Genomic DNA, 16,083 nt, shown 5'->3' with positions numbered 1-16,083 from the left:
CCAGCCATGGTGCCTCTGCGCCCAAGCACCGCCTGGCCACCCCTCTGCTCCCCTTGGGGTTGGTCCTTGGACAGACACCTCTCCACCTCCCACTTGGGGTTCTAGAACCAACCTCCCGCCCACCCTCTGTCCAGTGGAAAACTCCAAAATGGGCAACAGGCTACAAATGCCGGATACTCACCTGGGTGCCCCGCCGCCCCCGCGCCCCAGGAGGAGCGCCCACTCCCACGCAGCCATCCACGCACCGCAGTGCATGGCCACGCGCACGACGCCACGGGCTGGAAAGGAACCCACCGCGGATTCCCCGATTCCCCGGCCCCAACCAACCACCCCCCCTCCCCGCACTGCCCCCCACCGTAAGTGCCATCCCCAGTGGAGGTGGCCACGCCACTCCCACCAGCTCAGCCCTCCAGGACGACCCAGAGGGCGGCAATGACAACAAAAACAACTCAGCCCGCAGCGACACCAGCGGCTGCTACCTCCAGCCCGGGAGCCCGGGCTGCCGGCTGCGGGGGGCCCCAGCGGCTGCGATTTACCTGCGCGGCCCGCGCCCCCGCCTGGCGCTCCTGCCGCAGCCGCCCCGCCGCCCGCGGGCCCGAGGCGCCGCCCGCCGGGCCAGGCGCCCTCCGCAGTCCCGGCTGCAGCGCCGCACATGCTCCGCGCTCCCTGCGGCCCGGCCCGCGCGCAGGTGGGAACCCCGCGAGTGGGCGTTGGGGCGATTCCCTGCCCCCGCCCCCACCACCCCGCGCTCGCCAGCGCTTCCACTCCTGACTTTTCGGGCGCCACGCCTGCGCTCGCTCCGCAGCGAAGCCCGTGTCCCCGGCGCCCGGGGCTGCGGTCCCTGCGTCGCCGGGCTGCGCGTCCCGGGCATCCCCGCCTCCGCAGCTCCGGGCGGCAGGCAGCGCGCAGCAGCCCAGCCCTGTGCCCACTCCTCGCGGCCCCAGGACCCCGCACCCCGCGCCCTCCCCCACGCCCGAGCTGTCACGGAGGAAAACGCCTAGCACACACCTTGGAATGGACGGGTGCCTCGTCACCGACTCGCCAAACTCTTAGAAGGTGTCCATTAGTCTGCAGGGCGGTTTGGGCATGGAGCAGAGCCGCTTTCTTATTATTTAATAATGTTGGAAGTGCCGGTCCGCTGCCAGAGTTGTGGGTCATGTGGGCACAGCAGCGGCTGGCTGCTGCCAGTACCAGGGTTTCCTGAGGATCCTGAAACTATGATCTCATCCTCCTCCTCCGCCTCCCCCGCCCCTCTCCGCGGGCGCGCACGCACGGCACACACACACACATACACACATGCACACACGCGCGCACTCACACTGCATGCACTACCCTCCTTCCTCGGCCAAATATTCCTCCAGAGAAACACAGTGTTCAGGCTCTTCATTGAAAAAAAAAAAAAAAAATCCTTCCGGATATTTTTCTCTTTCAAAGCTTGATTTATGTGCTTTGTTTATTTTCCACGGTTTCCCCTCACACGTGCAAGGGATCAGAGCAGAGCCGCAGAATTAAAAATAATCATTTTCTTATGTTGACCCAGATTTTGGTCAGAACCCAAGGACTCCAACAGCACAATTTCAATTTAAAACAGAGGCAGTGATATACCAGGCTTGACTATGGAACAGTAATAACATCTGAGAGCATGCGATGGGTTTCTTTCCCAAGCTGCAAACATTACCTCATTTATTTGCAGAGCATCTTTGCAGAGGCGGCGGATGGGAAGGCAACTAAGTAGTCACTTCAGAGACACAGAAGTGGAGGTCAGATAACATGACCTACCCAAGTACACATAAGTCAATATCTCTCTATTAATATTAATTGCACAGCTGCTCACAGGTGGCTTGTTCACTAGAACCAATTCTGGAAACTTAGATTCCGGGAAATAATGAAGATATTCTTGATTTTTAAAAAATTACCTACTAAGATTGCAAATTAATTAACTTTTCTGTATGTGTTTTCATATAATTTTCTCTTGTATATTTGTACGTATCTCCAGTTTCATGTAATTTTTCCCCCTTTTTCTGTGTATGCACTCATATTCATTTTGTTAACTTCTTAGTAATATCAAGCAATGTTAGTCAATATTTTGGGGGTTGTGATCAATTTCATAATGATTTGTATAGTTCACTCAAACCCCCTTGAGGTGCCTGATGTATATGAAAAACTGTGCTATATTTTGAAGGATATTGAGAAGTTTACTATTTGAAACCTGTCCTCCACTGGTGTACTAGTTGTTCAGTATATATACTGAAAAGTCCACTGGTGAAATGCTTTCTTATTTTTGTTGTTATGAACTGTCACAAATTAAGTATAAGGTTCTCTCCTTTTCTTTTTTCCTATTTAATTTGTATTCCATGTTAAAAATATTTCATTTGTCTGTGTGCCCCATATTTCATCTGTCTTTGACCCCCACACCATCTCAATGGCCAAGGTAATATGTGAACTTCGCCCTTCACCTACACATCCACCACAGGTTCCCACAAAGAGCACTCCGGTGTGGCTTTTGTTCAGGTGTACGTCGGAAAATCCAGCTGTCTTCTATTCTAGTAATCCAAAGAGAAGAGAAATGGTATGAGAGAGAAAAAGGGTCCAGGAGAAGGCAGAGGACTAAGCAGTGGAAAGAGCTGGGGAAGGGACGAATAAAAGGGAATTAAGTTACAAGAAGAGAGAGAGAAAAAAAAAAAGAATGAAAAGAGGACCAGCTTTCAAGTAAAAGTTAAAATGTTCCAAATTTTGCTGTATGGAAAACAAAATTGGAATATCATATAGTTTCATATTGTTATCAAGTATTACCTTTTGATAAGCATACAGGAATTTAATGGAAAACAAAATTGGAATATCATATAGTTTCATATTGTTATCAAATATTACCTTTTGATAAGCATACAGGAATTTAATGGCAAGGACGCCAGGTGTCAGTCCTGTGGAGACTACCCTGAATGATCTCAGTTTTAAAAATTCAAATACAGGATCCACTAGAAGAAATAAACAGGCTGACCTATCAATAGAAGGTAACAATGGAAGTGACGATGAGATCAAATAGCCAGGGTATATACAATGTTTTAAGAGTAAATTAACACTGAAATTCAGGGAGATAAATGGGAAACCAAAAGCACAGGGATATTAACGCAGGCAACAAAGAGTTAGGCTTGCAGTATTTAAAGCAAAAAATAATAACAACATAATTTTAAAGTACTGCAGATTTTTCCAAGTGCTTTTTACACAGTCTTTATTGAGCCTGATGATAATGAGAGGTAGGTACCTACCTGGGCTTCATTTTAAAGGAATATAACAATTCTCCCTAGTTTTCTACGTGTTGAATGGAGAAGTGCTGAACATTTTCACTCATTGTTTTGGAAATATTTAAATTTTATGATCGGTCAACCCTAAAGATGTTGCTCAGTGTAGCCCCCTCCAATCCTTCTCATCAACAATACCAGTAGATGGATTCCTGGGCATAGATCGCAACAGTGATTTATAATCCAGGATTTTACACAGGCTACTGGAGTTAAACTAGAAGCGTTAGCATGTAGCAGACGATAATGGCTTTGCAGTATCTCTGGGAGATTTCTGCAGAAGAGGTGGAGGCCTGAATTGAACAGCAATATATGAAGAGCACTTTCCCTTGGATGTGCATACTCATGGCAGGATTTGTTTTAATCAGAGGTATATTTGGGTTTGAGGATTATAACGTGTTTCAGAAATGCATTACAACTTCAGGGGCTCAACATGCACTAGTGGTTTGTATCAGAATACCTTCATTTAGAGAAAAATATTTTTAATATGGCTACCTACATGAATTTATGGTTTATACTCATTTAGGCTATCTTTACCAAGGACAATAAATTACTGATGCTTACTATTTTGCTCTTATAGTTTCTTGATTTTTAAAATAGATTATAATTCATGAGAATTTGCCATAGGTAAAATCAGAATGTTCACTATGTTTTATGTGTGTATGTGTTTTATAAACATAGTGATATGTAAAGTGTATATGTGTTATAGGTCAAATAAGAATGATTACTATAACCCAATGGTCGGCAAACTGCGGCTTGCGAGCCACATGAGGCTAGCGAGCCGTGGTTTGCCGCTTTGTTGACTAATGAGTTTGCCGACCACTGCTATAACCTATGAGCTACTAATAGTTTGGGGGCATGAGGCATTAAAAAATTTGGAGCATTTAAAAGACTTGAATGACAAGAGTAGAAAAGAAGATAGGTTCAAAGGGGTTGAAGAAGTAAAGACATCACTATTTTATCAATCAGAAATGCTTATATCCCTGGGTGTGCACTACTATTTCAGGGAAGGATGATATGGGACTTGAGGGACACAAAATATATTTAAGTTCCGCTCCCTGGAGACACTGATTAGCCTTCAAGAAGGAAACGTTACTCAGCAGTCCAACACAGGACTCACGATGATGGAGCCACTGAGCTGTGGCTCAGGGGACTCGGGGTTAGATTTTTTTTTGAGTGTGAGAGCTACCCAATTTTGAAGCCAAGGAGGGCAGAAAGAACCCTTTGCTGGCCTCTGACTTTTCCATATACACAGCCCTTTGAAACTCCTGGGCCTCAGACAGAACACTGTCTTCTGACCTCCACTGAGATGAAGAAATTGTGTCCTAAGTATTCCTGAAACTTGAAGGGATGTAAATCTGTGTTTGTATTAAACCCCAATGATACATCACTTTGAGGTATATCTATACATATAAAAGCCTAAACAACTGGCCGACTGGCCAGTAGCTATGGCGCGCAATGACCACCAGGGGGCAGATGCTCAATGCAGGAGCTGCCGGGGGACAGCAACTTTGCAGAGTGCCCTCTCGCACTCCAGGACCCCTGGGGGATGTCGGACTGCCGGTTTTGGCCGATCCCCACAGGCCAGGTTGAGGGACCCCACTGGTGCATGAATCTGTGCACTGGGCCTCTAGTATTTTATAGATAATATTAGTATCCATTTTCCTGAGAAATGCATGGAGTCACAGCCCTGTCAGCAGTTAAGGAGTAATTAATTGCAAGTTCAGGAGAACAGAGGTTCTTCCTTACAGCCCACCTACCTGCACTCCCCGCCCCCTTCGCTAGAGGGAAGCCTCCTGCATGCAGGGCTGTGCCTTGTCATTCAGCTGCTCTGACGGTGCATACGGTGCTCAGCCCAGTGTCTCCTCTGTAGACTTTCATGTCTCACTAAGATCCTCAAGAGAAATGCTGTTTGCATTCTTCACGTTCTGGGACTGAAAGGGAGAACATAGCCTAAGAATGAGTGTAAGGGGTCAAGTGTATGTTGCTGGGGTTTTTTTTGTTGTTTTTTTTTTTAACGCAAGGTTAAAGGTCAGGGACAAGATCAGTGCTGTATGTTGCTGTTTTAATCTCATGTTAGAATGTGCAAATCTGTTGCCATTTTAAATAGCTGTGATTCCACCTTGTAATAGCAATTCATTAAATACATATTATGATGGTTCACATCTCTCAACGACATCCTACCTGGGTGCCCTTTATTCCTGGGAGCATTTATTTTCTCAACAGACCAGAAACAAAACACACATGCTTCAGATGAAACTTCAGTGCAAATGTCACAGTGCAGATGGGAAAAAAAACCAGCTGGAGAGTCCAGTGCTTATCATCTACTCACTTAGCTGCTCCAACTCTTTTAAGCCCATTTTTTTATTGTTTTAGGGCTGAATGTATTTGTTGTTGTTTTGCCCAAGAATACATAATATCAAGATGCAAGGCATCAAAAATAACCCTATATAACAAAAGACTAATCTGCAAATAGACCTAACGGCGGAACAACTGAACAACTGGTCACTATGATGTACGCTGACCACCAGTGGGCACGCATAGAAATGGTGGGTGTGGGCAGCAGATGGCAGAGCACAGAACATGGCAGGCATTGGCTGTGGTGGGACGGTGGAGCAGGTGAGCAGGGGCACCAGGCCAAGGTGGGGTACCGGTCGCTGTCATCGGGATGAGCCTTTGGTGGTTTCTAAAAATTCTTTGCTCCTGTGTGCCACGGTCCTGCCCAGTGCTCGCACCTGCTGCCAGCACCTGCCCTGCTCACACCCGCTGCTGCTGCCGGAGCCTCTGCTCTCACCCACTGCCGGCACCAGCCCCGCTCACACCCACAGCCAGTGCCAGAGCCGCTGCTTGCACCCACTGCCAGCGCCCAGCACCGGTCCTGATTGCTCAGGGCCATCAGTGGGTGTGAGCAGCGGCTGCCAGCCCCGATTGTTCCTGAGGACTTCTCCACACCCCCCCTGCTCCTGAGGGGTGATCAGGGCCAGCAGCTGCCACTCACATTTGCTGACGGCACCGGCCCCAATTGCTCTGCACTGTCAGCATGTGGGAGCTGCTGCAGCCGGAGCGGGGCTGTGGTGGGAGGGGCTGGGCGGGGGTGCGGAGGATGGGCTGAGACAGGCCCCTGTGCCCATTGCAGTCTCGCGGCCCACAGTTCCTTTCAAGGTGCATGAATTCGTGCACTGGGCCCCTAGTATTGGATAAATAGGAAACAAAAGTAACAAATACATTTGATCAATGTAGATAACCAATCCAAATAATTAAGAGGAAAAAAGTGCTATTTATTGAAGATGAATTATCTGAAGAGCTGTCCACATTATCTCAGGAAAATGTCAAAATTTTCCTTGATGATTTTTAAATCAAACCTAATGTTTTTAATATTGCCAAAGGAACCTGTTACAAAGTGGAAAGCTTAGTCAAAACAATTTTATTTATGTGAAATCAGTTTGTATAACTTATTTTCCACTGAAATTATCTTTTACATATATCCAAACACCCTAAATCTCCTATATACCAACAGAAACCATGTTAACAAGTGCACATTTTAATTTAAAAGTAGTTAATCCCCATAGTAAATAGCATATAATTATTTGATGCTGTGAAGCATTGCATTTTATGAAAAAACAAAAAACAAAACAAAACAAAAACAACACCAGGGGGAAATAAAACTAACCAAATTGTAATCTTTAAATCTGTAGAACCAATATGTGAGTAGATCCATTATTAAAATTCATTATTGGGAATGATGGTATTTTACCTTTTAGGGGATACATTTTGAGATAGTTCAAAGTGATAATATATTTACTAATATGAGGTGATAATACATTTACTAATATGTAAGTTATCTTTGTTAATTATGATGCATATCTTTTATTTGTGCCACAAAAATGTATGATTCTCCTGTTTATTTTTCTCCTTTTTATCCCTGACCTGCATCACCACATCAGCTTGAACATTCTTCATGGTTGCAACACATTTTCATTTACATACTGCTTTTACTTTCTCCTTTTATGTCACTCGGCTACTGAAAGGAACAGGAGTACTGTTTCACAGTGTTCTGCTATAACTACAAGCCTTATTTTGTACCCAGTTCCAATGCTCAGCATGGTCTGTGCTTCCCACTAGACATACATGACAATTTCCCGATTTTGAAATTGTCATTTTTTTAAATTTGTACAAAACTCAAAAAACATTTTAAGATTCTCTCGGACAGGATCTATGATGAAAACATCCTTTCTCCCCCCCCCCCCCTAGAGAAACAAGCACAGTTCTCTCTCAGAGGAGGTGCTTGGAAAATGCTTGGCGGCATAAGAGGAAGATCATGGTGAGGAAAATTAGAAAATGTTACTACTGGGTCTATGCGGCATATAGAAACACTTTTTAAAGCTCGTCAGTACTTCTTACAGAGCAAGTTTTTTGTATGTTTTATGTGACCAAACTGAACTGGATGCCCTTGGTGCCTTGCTTTTGCTATTGGTGTACATACACCTTTTTCTTTGTATGCTTAAGACAAACCAAAAAATATTTTTGGATGACAGAATTACATGGATGTAGGCATATTCATTTAAGTATTATGATCCATACTAGTATGGAATATTTCTCTTTGTAATGATATTTCTTCAGTTTAAACAAAGAAAATAATTGTAACTCCACTCATCTGTATCTGTGCCTTCAATGGCTAGAAGAGCAGACTCTCAGCATTTAGAACATATTTTACAGTTTACATTAAAGGAAACAGTGGACATTTAAAGATCTGCTTTTTTACTTCAAAGAAAATAGACACAATTTACTTATTTTATAGATGTAGAGTGAATACTTTAGGATTGTATACAGTGCGCATATAAAGTATTCTGTTCCAAATGCTCATTTTCTTTTTTAAAAATATATTTTATTGATTTTTTACAGAGAGGAAGGGAGAGGGATAGAGAGTTAGAAACATCAATGAGAGAGAAACATCGATCAGCTGCCTTTGCACACCCCCTCCTAGGGATGTGCCTGCAACCAAGATACATGCCCTTGACCGGAATCGAACCTGGGACCCGTCAGTCTGCAGGCCAATGCTCTATCCACTGAGCCAAACCGGTTAGGGCTCATTGTCCTTTTCTTACCATCATTCATAGTATATTCTCCAGCCCAATATTACTCACTCTCCTTGAACTCATATGAAAGACTCTTAGAAACACTGTTTTAAAACCTAGTCACATAACCCAGGCTGGTGTAGCTCAGTGGTTGAGCGTCAACCTATGAACCAGGAGGTCACGATTCGATTCCTGGTCAGGGCACATGTCTGGGTTGCCAGCTCCATCCCTAGTGGGGGGACATGCAGGAGTCAGCCAACCAGTGATTCTCTCTCATCATTGATATTTCTATTTATCCCTCTCCCTTCCTCTCTGAAATCAATAAAAATATATTTTAAAAACAAACAGAAACCTAGTCACATAATGTGTTCTTTTATTACCTAATCATTTTATATGTGTTAGATATCAGGATTGTCCACTCTTTCACCAGGATTGTGATCTCCTTATCCTATATCTCGTATATATTTCACATATCTTGTATTTGTTCAGTAAATACTTGCTGATTGCTTTGCTGATTAACTGAAAATATGTTACTGTTTTGACATGACATTGCCCCAAATATGAAAGTGATGTGGTTCTCTATTTACTATTAATCTTCATGCATTTTCAGATATTTAGCTATATATTTCTAGTATAGCATTCAAATTTTTATAATAGTGATTTAAAGTTTGATAATAGAAATCTTCCTTCTCTATCTATAAATAAATAAATAAAAATTAAATGCACATCAGTTTGTTGTTTAGTTACAAGGAGTAATTATCACCCTCAAGTTTCTACCTTAAACAGATGGGATTACCATAGTATCATTTATTTGGGATAATGTAATTTTACTTCTTACTTTGAGAAAGTTTACAAAACAAATATGGAGGTATTTACTAAGTATAAAGGATTTTCTTTCATTGATATTTTTTTCTCAGGGTTGCACATTTTTCATAATCTAAAAATGTAAGCTGATTTATTTTTCCAATTATATGCTCATCATGCTACAAAATGGCTTATATTTGTTCAAAGAAAATGAATATTTCAACAATGCAAATATTTATTGACTGACTAATGTATATTTAAACACATTTGTTTAACAATAGTTCATGTCAAAGAGCTGCAATCTACAATCAACAGTCGTTAGGAAATTCAAATTTACTACCTTAGTTTTTATTTCTAAAATAAAAATCTCAATTATAATTTTCTTCATGTCCTGACTAGTAAACCATATACCAACACTGGGACCCGCTCTTCTGCTCCCTCCACTTCATCTGATGTGAAAACATTGCCGGTCCTTTAGCCTCTTGGCTGGGATTCTTGTTACAAGGCCGTGACAAGGGATTGGCTCCTTCTCCTAGGTTTGCACTGCTGCTGAGACTCCATTCACCTGGAAACCTTCCTGAGCTAAGCAATCCGCAGTCAAGCCGCACAGCATCCACCTGTGGGCTGCTCACACTATCAACAGGAGCACTAAGATGGTTAAAAGATTGTTTTAAGCTTCAAAGTAGTTATTCATGAAAAGTCAATAAAAACTTGGTTGGCCTTATTTAACACTTATTTTATGGTCACTACGTGTTTTGTGTTGTGTGGTTTTTTTTTAACTTTCAATATAGGTAATGAACCCATTATCCAGCTGTAGCAATTATTAACCCAAAGCCATCCACTTTCACATACTCATTCATCTCTCCTTTCACATTATTTCGAAGCACATCGTAGATATCACATATGCCTGTCCTCAAGTATTTCAGTCTATGGTTGTGCAGTTTTACCTTGGAATTGCATCCTGGGTGTAGATAAAGCAGAATGCCACACTACGTTCCGTGTGCAGGGGCTTTCCATGTTTTAACGTGGCCCTTATTGCACCCATACCTCCTTAAAGCCAGGGTGGGTGGTCATAAAACAGACATCACACACCCAAACACGAGTGCCCGTGTGCAGACAGAGAGCCAGTGACGTCAAGACTGTTCATCTCGGAGGCTCCCGTGGCTTCTTTAGAGACAGACTGCTCCCTCTTACCTTAGCGTCTGCTTCTGCGATTTCCAGGTCCGTCCTGTTCTGTCACTCCTCTGTGCCTCCACACGTGGTCCAGGGTACTTCCTACCCCCAGATCCTGGCCAGTCTGTTTCTTTTTTTTTTTGGGGGGGGGGGGGGGGTGGTGTCTGTAGGGAGCCGGCATGGCCATGGCCTACTCAGCCCCAGGGCGCCTTAGGGGCCGCACCAGCTCAGCCAGGCTCAGTGACCCTAAGAGGGGGCGGTGAAGGATGGAGAAAAGACAGACAAGAGAATGAAAGCGGGGCTGGGTGGGACGCTGCTCCCGGGTGGAGAGACAGCGCCGCGGACTCCAAACCGAGTCTTTATTTCACAGCGGCTGCATGATAGAGCCAGATTTCCAGGAGGCAAAGTCAGGGCGCGGTCAGGCTGTGGACAGCATCCTCGGGGGCTGCAGTCCCACTCCGTTACATGCATCCGGTCAGGCTTCGTTTCCCTGCAGCCTGTATCATCACTGGGCCACGTGGGGCCACGTGCTCGGACCACAGGTGCAAGCTGACAACAGAGCTGCTGGCTGTCATGGTGCTGGGAGGCCCTGCCCTCCAGGCTGGGACTTGCACGGGGCCACCAGGACTGTGCCCTCTCATCAGTCCGAGGCCGGAGCCTGTCCACACGCTGTGGCCGGCCCCACAGGTGTCTCCATGTTCTCTCTGTCTCTGTCTCTGTGTCTCCATTGGAGGTGAATGGTCTGACAGTCCCGTAATTTGGACGGATGCAGACATCCTCATGGAGGCACAGGGCGGCCCAGACGCCTCCTGGTCGCTTTCGAGTCAAGCCTCGCCCCCGCCGCCACCCGCGGGTGACCGCTGCTTGCGAGGCTCTCACTGCCCACGCCATTTGTCGGCTCTAGAACGTCACGTGCAATCGCTTCCCCCTCGTTCGTGGCTTCCCTTTCTGAGGTTCCCGTTACCGGCGGTCCCCCAGGCCTGAACGTAGACATAAACCCCGGGCGAATTCTAAAGTGTCAGCCGCTTCGAGCCTCGGGTGGTGACATCTCGCGATGTCTCGCTGGGGACGCAAGTTCGCTGGGCGGGGTCTCACGTGGCAGCCATCTTGGTTTTCAGGTCGAAGGTCACGGCCTGGCTGGGCTGGCGTTCCAGTCACCATTAGGCCACTTCACCTCCGGCCCCAAGTACGGGGGTCCCGATGCCGGCAACTCGGACACGCGGAGAGACGCCGTAAAGTGCTCCCTTGAGGGGCAAAGGGGAAAGGGCTCCCGTATGAGGGTTTCGCATCCCTTGGCGTCGTCCCCAGGTGGGTGAGGACAAGGCAGGGAGAGGTCTTCACAGAGAGAGACCACATTCACATACCTGCGATTCCAGCATTTATCCCCATCGTTCTATTTTATTATTGGGCATTGAGGCGAATCGCTGCCTGTGTCTAATGTATGCGTTAAGCTTTCTCCTGGGTGTGCACGCCTAGGCGAGGCAGTATCTGCAGGGTTGGGTGCCAGGCGCCCACGGGGGTCTGGGGATGGGCCCCCTGCTGCCCGGAGGGGCCTCCTGCCCATGGCACCCTGCAGCACACGCACGCGTGGGTCTCCGTTCGAGCGCAGCACTGCCGGTACGGCTGTGGGACGGGTCCCCACCAAGGCCTTGTGTGTATCGGCCGTTGCTTCCTTTTTGCAGCTGCGTTCTAGTCCCCTGCGAACGTCTGCCCCCGAGTGTGTCATCCAGTTCCCCGTGGATAGGCCTTGGGCCGTGTCCTGTCTGGCACTTCTGGGTAAAGCTCCAATGAATAGTTAGGTACAAGCATTTTTGAGGGTCTGTATTTCTGTTGTTGTTGTTAACCCTCACCAGAGGGTATTTTTCCAGTGGTTTTTGGGGAGAGTGGAAGAGAGAGGGAAAGAGAGAGAAACATCGATGTGAGAGAGGCACATGGATGGGTTGCCTCCTGCATGTGACCCAACCAGGGCCCGGCCAGGGAGGAGCCTGCAACCGAGGTACATGCCCTTGACCGGAATCGAACCCAGGACCCTTCGGTCCGCAGTTGGACGCTCTATCTGCCAAACGGCTAGGGCGAGGGTCTGTATTTTTTTGTGTGTGTGTGATTTCTTTTTTTTTTTCTTCAAATTTTTATTAAGGTATTATATGTGTACATATTTTACCATTGCCCCCCCACCCCACTCCCATACATGCCCTCACCCCCAAATGTTTTGCATCCGTTGGTTACTCTTATATACATGCATACAAGTCCTTCGGTTGATCTCTTATTTCCCCCTCTCTCCCTAACCTTACCGCTGTAATTAGACACTCTGTTTGATGCTTTACTGCCTCTGTAACTATCTTTTGGTTCATCAGTTTATAATGTTTTTCATTATCACCAAATGAGTGAGATCATGTGGTATTTTTCTTTCATTGACTGGCTTATTTCACTTAGCATAATGTTCTCTAATTCCATCCAGGTGCCTACAAATGGTAGTAATTCCTTCTTTTTTATGGCAGCATAGTATTCCATTGTGTAGATGTACCATAGTTTTCTGATCCAGTCATCTGCTGACGGGCACCTAGGCTGTTTCCAAATCTTAGCTATTGTAAATTGTGCTGCTATGAACATAGGGGTACATATATCCTTTCTCATTGGTGTTTCTGGTTTCTTAGGATATATTCCTAGGAGTGGGATTACTGGGTCAAATGGGAGTTCCATTTTCAGTTTTTTGAGGAAACTCCATACTGTTCTCCACAGTGGCTGCACCAGTCTGCATTCCCACCAGCAGTGCATGAGGGTTCCTTTTTCTCCGCATCCTCGCCAACACTTGTCGTTTGTTGATTTGTTGATGATAGCCATTCTGACAGGTGTGAGATGGTATCGCATTGTCGTTTTGATTTGCATCTCTCGGATAATTAGTGACTTTGAGCATGTTTTCATGTGTCTCTTGGCCTTCCTTCTGTCTTCTTTCGAAAAGATTCTATTTAGGTCTGTTGCCCATTTTTTTATTGGATCATTTATCTTCCTTTTATTAAGTTGTATAAGCTGCCTGTAGATGTTGGAAATTAAACCTTTATCAGTGATACCATTTGCAAATATGTTCTCCCATGCAGTGGGGTTTCTTGTTGTTTTGTTGATGGTTTCTTTTGCTGTGCAAAAGCTTTTTATTTTGATGTAGTCCCATTTGTTTATTTTCTCTTTGGCTTCCATTGCCCTAGGGGCAGTATCAGTGAAAAAGTTCTTTTGGCATATGTCTGAGATTTTGCTGCCTGTGGATTCCTCTAGTATTTTTATGGTTTCCCGTCTTATATTTAAGTCCTGTATCCATTTTGAGTTTATTTTTGTGTATGGTGTAAGTTGGTGATCTAGTTTCATTTTTTTGCATGTATCTGTCCAATTTTCCCAACACCATTTATTGAAGAGACTGTCTTGACTCCATTGTATGCTCATGCCTCCTTTGTCAAATATTAATTGCGCATATTGGTTTGGGTCGATATCTGGATTCTCTATTCTATTCCATTGATCTATATGTCTGATTTTGTGCCAGTACCAGGCTGTTTGAGGACAGTGGCTTTGTAATACAGCTTGAAATCTGGTATTGAGATCCCTCCTACTTTATTCTTCTTTCTCAGGATTGCTGTGGCTATTCGGGGTCTTTTTTTATTCCAGATGAATTTTTGGAGAGTTCTTTCTAGGTCTGTGAAATATGCTGTTGGTATTTTAATGGGGAGTGCATTGAATCTATAGATTGCTTTGGGTAGTATGGACATTTTAATGATGTTGATTCTACCAATCCATGAACATGGTATGTTCTTCCATCTGTTTACATCTTCCTCTATCTCTTTTTTCAGTGTCCTGTAGTTTTCTGCATATAGGTCTTTTACCTCCTTGGTTAGGTTTATTCCTAAGTATCTTAATTTTTTTGGTGCAATGGAAAATGGGATTGCTTTTTTAGTCTCTCTTTCTGTAAGTTCACTGTTGGTGTATAGAAATGCCATAGATTTATTGGCATTAATTTTGTATCCTGCTACATTGCTGAATTCATTTATTAAGTCTGTTAGTTTTTTGATGGAGTCTTTCGGGTTTTTTATGTACAATATCATGTCATCTGCAAATAAGGACAGCTTTACTTCTTCTTTTCCAGTTTGGATGCCTTTTATTTCTTCTTCTTGTCTAATTGCAATGGCTAATACTTCCAGTACTATGTCAAACAGGAGTGGTGAGAGTGGGCATCCTTGTCTTGTTCCTGTTCTTAGGGGAAATGGTTTTAGTTTTTGGCCATTGAGTATGATGTTAGCTGTGGGTTTATCATATATAGCTTTTATTATGTTGAGGTATGATCCTTCTATTCCCACCTTGTTAAGAGTTTTTATCAAGAAAGGGTGTTGGATTTTGTCAAATGCTTTTTCTGCATCAATTGATATGACTATGTGATTTTTATCTTTCAATTTGTTTATGTGATGTATCACATTTATTGATTTTCGGATATTGTACCATCCTTGCATTCCTGGAATAAACCCTACTTGGTCATGGTGTATGATCTTTCTGATGTACTGCTGGATCCGATTTGCTAGAATTTTGTTGAAGATTTTGGCATCTACATTCACGAGGGATATTGGCCTGTAATTCTCCTTCATTGTGTTGTCTTTATCTGGTTTTGGTATTAGGGTGATGCTGGCTTCATAGAAGGAGCTTGGAAGTGTTCCTTGCTCTTGAATGTTTTGGAATAGTCTGAGGAGGATAGGTTTCAGTTCTTCCTTGAATGTTTGGTAAAACTCTCCTGTGAAGCCGTCTGGCCCCGGGCTTTTGTTTGCCGGAAGCTCTTTGATGACTGCTTCAATTTCTTCCATAGTTACTGGCATATTGAGCTGTTTAGATTCTTCTTGATTGAGTTTTGGAAGGTTATATTTTTCTAGGAATATGTCCATTTCCTCCAGGTTGTCCAGTTTGTTGGAATAGAGTTGTTCGTAGTATTTTTTAACAATCCTTTGTATTTCGGCAGGATCTGTTGTTATTTCACCTCTTTCATTTCTGATTTTGTTTATTTGGGTCCTCTCTCTTTGCTTCTTGGTGAGCCTGGCTAGAGGTTCATCAATCTTGTTTATCCTTTCAAAGAACCAGCTCTTGGTTTTGTTGATCTTTTGTATTGTTTCTTTGGTCTCTATGTCGTTTATCTCTGCTCTGATCTTTATTATTTCCTTCCTTCTGCTTACACTGGGCTTTTCTTGTTGCTCTTTTTCTAACTCTTTGAGTTGTTGGGTTAGGTAATTTATTACCATTGTTTCTTGTTTTTTGCAGTAGGCTTGTAGAGCTATGAATTTCCCTCTCAAGACTGCTTTTGCTGTGTCCCATAGATTTTGGATTATAGTGTTTTCATTGTCATTTGTTGCCATGATGTTTTTTATTTCTTCTTTGATCTCTCTGGTAACCCAGTCATGGTTTAATAGCATGTTGTTTAGCCTCCATGTGTTTGATTTCTTTGGGTTGTTTTTACTGTAGTTGATTTCCAGTTTTATGCCACTGTGGTCGGAGAAGATGCTTGATATGATTTCTATCTTCTTGAATTTGAAGAGACTTTGCCTATGTCCCAACATATGGTCTATTTTTGAAAATGACCCATGTGCACTTGAGAAGAATGTATATTCTGTGACTTTGGGGTGAAATGTTCTAAAGATGTCAATTAATTCCATCTGGTCTAGTGAGTCATTTAGGATTGATGTTTCTTTGCTGATTTTTTGTTTAGAGGATTTGTC

General features: G+C 44.1%; 1 protein-coding gene across 8 annotated transcripts in view; it reads right to left on the bottom strand.

Moving 5' to 3' along the window:
* DTNA (dystrobrevin alpha) overlaps positions 1-1,325 on the bottom strand; it is a 332,992-nt gene extending 331,667 nt beyond the window's left edge. For 7 of the 8 annotated variants that reach the window (XM_080683222.1, XM_080683225.1, XM_080683241.1 and 4 more), the window contains exon 1: positions 1,009-1,259. The gene's annotated coding sequence lies outside the window, so the exon portion shown is untranslated. Of the gene's footprint in view, positions 1-1,008 lie in introns of all 8 variants that reach the window. The other variant, XM_080683220.1, reaches the window with a different exon arrangement.
* Positions 1,326-16,083: the final 14,758 nt, after the last annotated feature.

This window comes from Plecotus auritus, assembly GCF_963455305.1.
Source record: "Plecotus auritus genome assembly, chromosome: 8".
NCBI classification, from domain to species: domain Eukaryota; kingdom Metazoa; phylum Chordata; class Mammalia; order Chiroptera; family Vespertilionidae; genus Plecotus; species Plecotus auritus.
The sequence above is the reverse complement of the archived record's forward strand: the minus strand, read 5'-3'. Positions and strand labels throughout refer to the sequence as shown.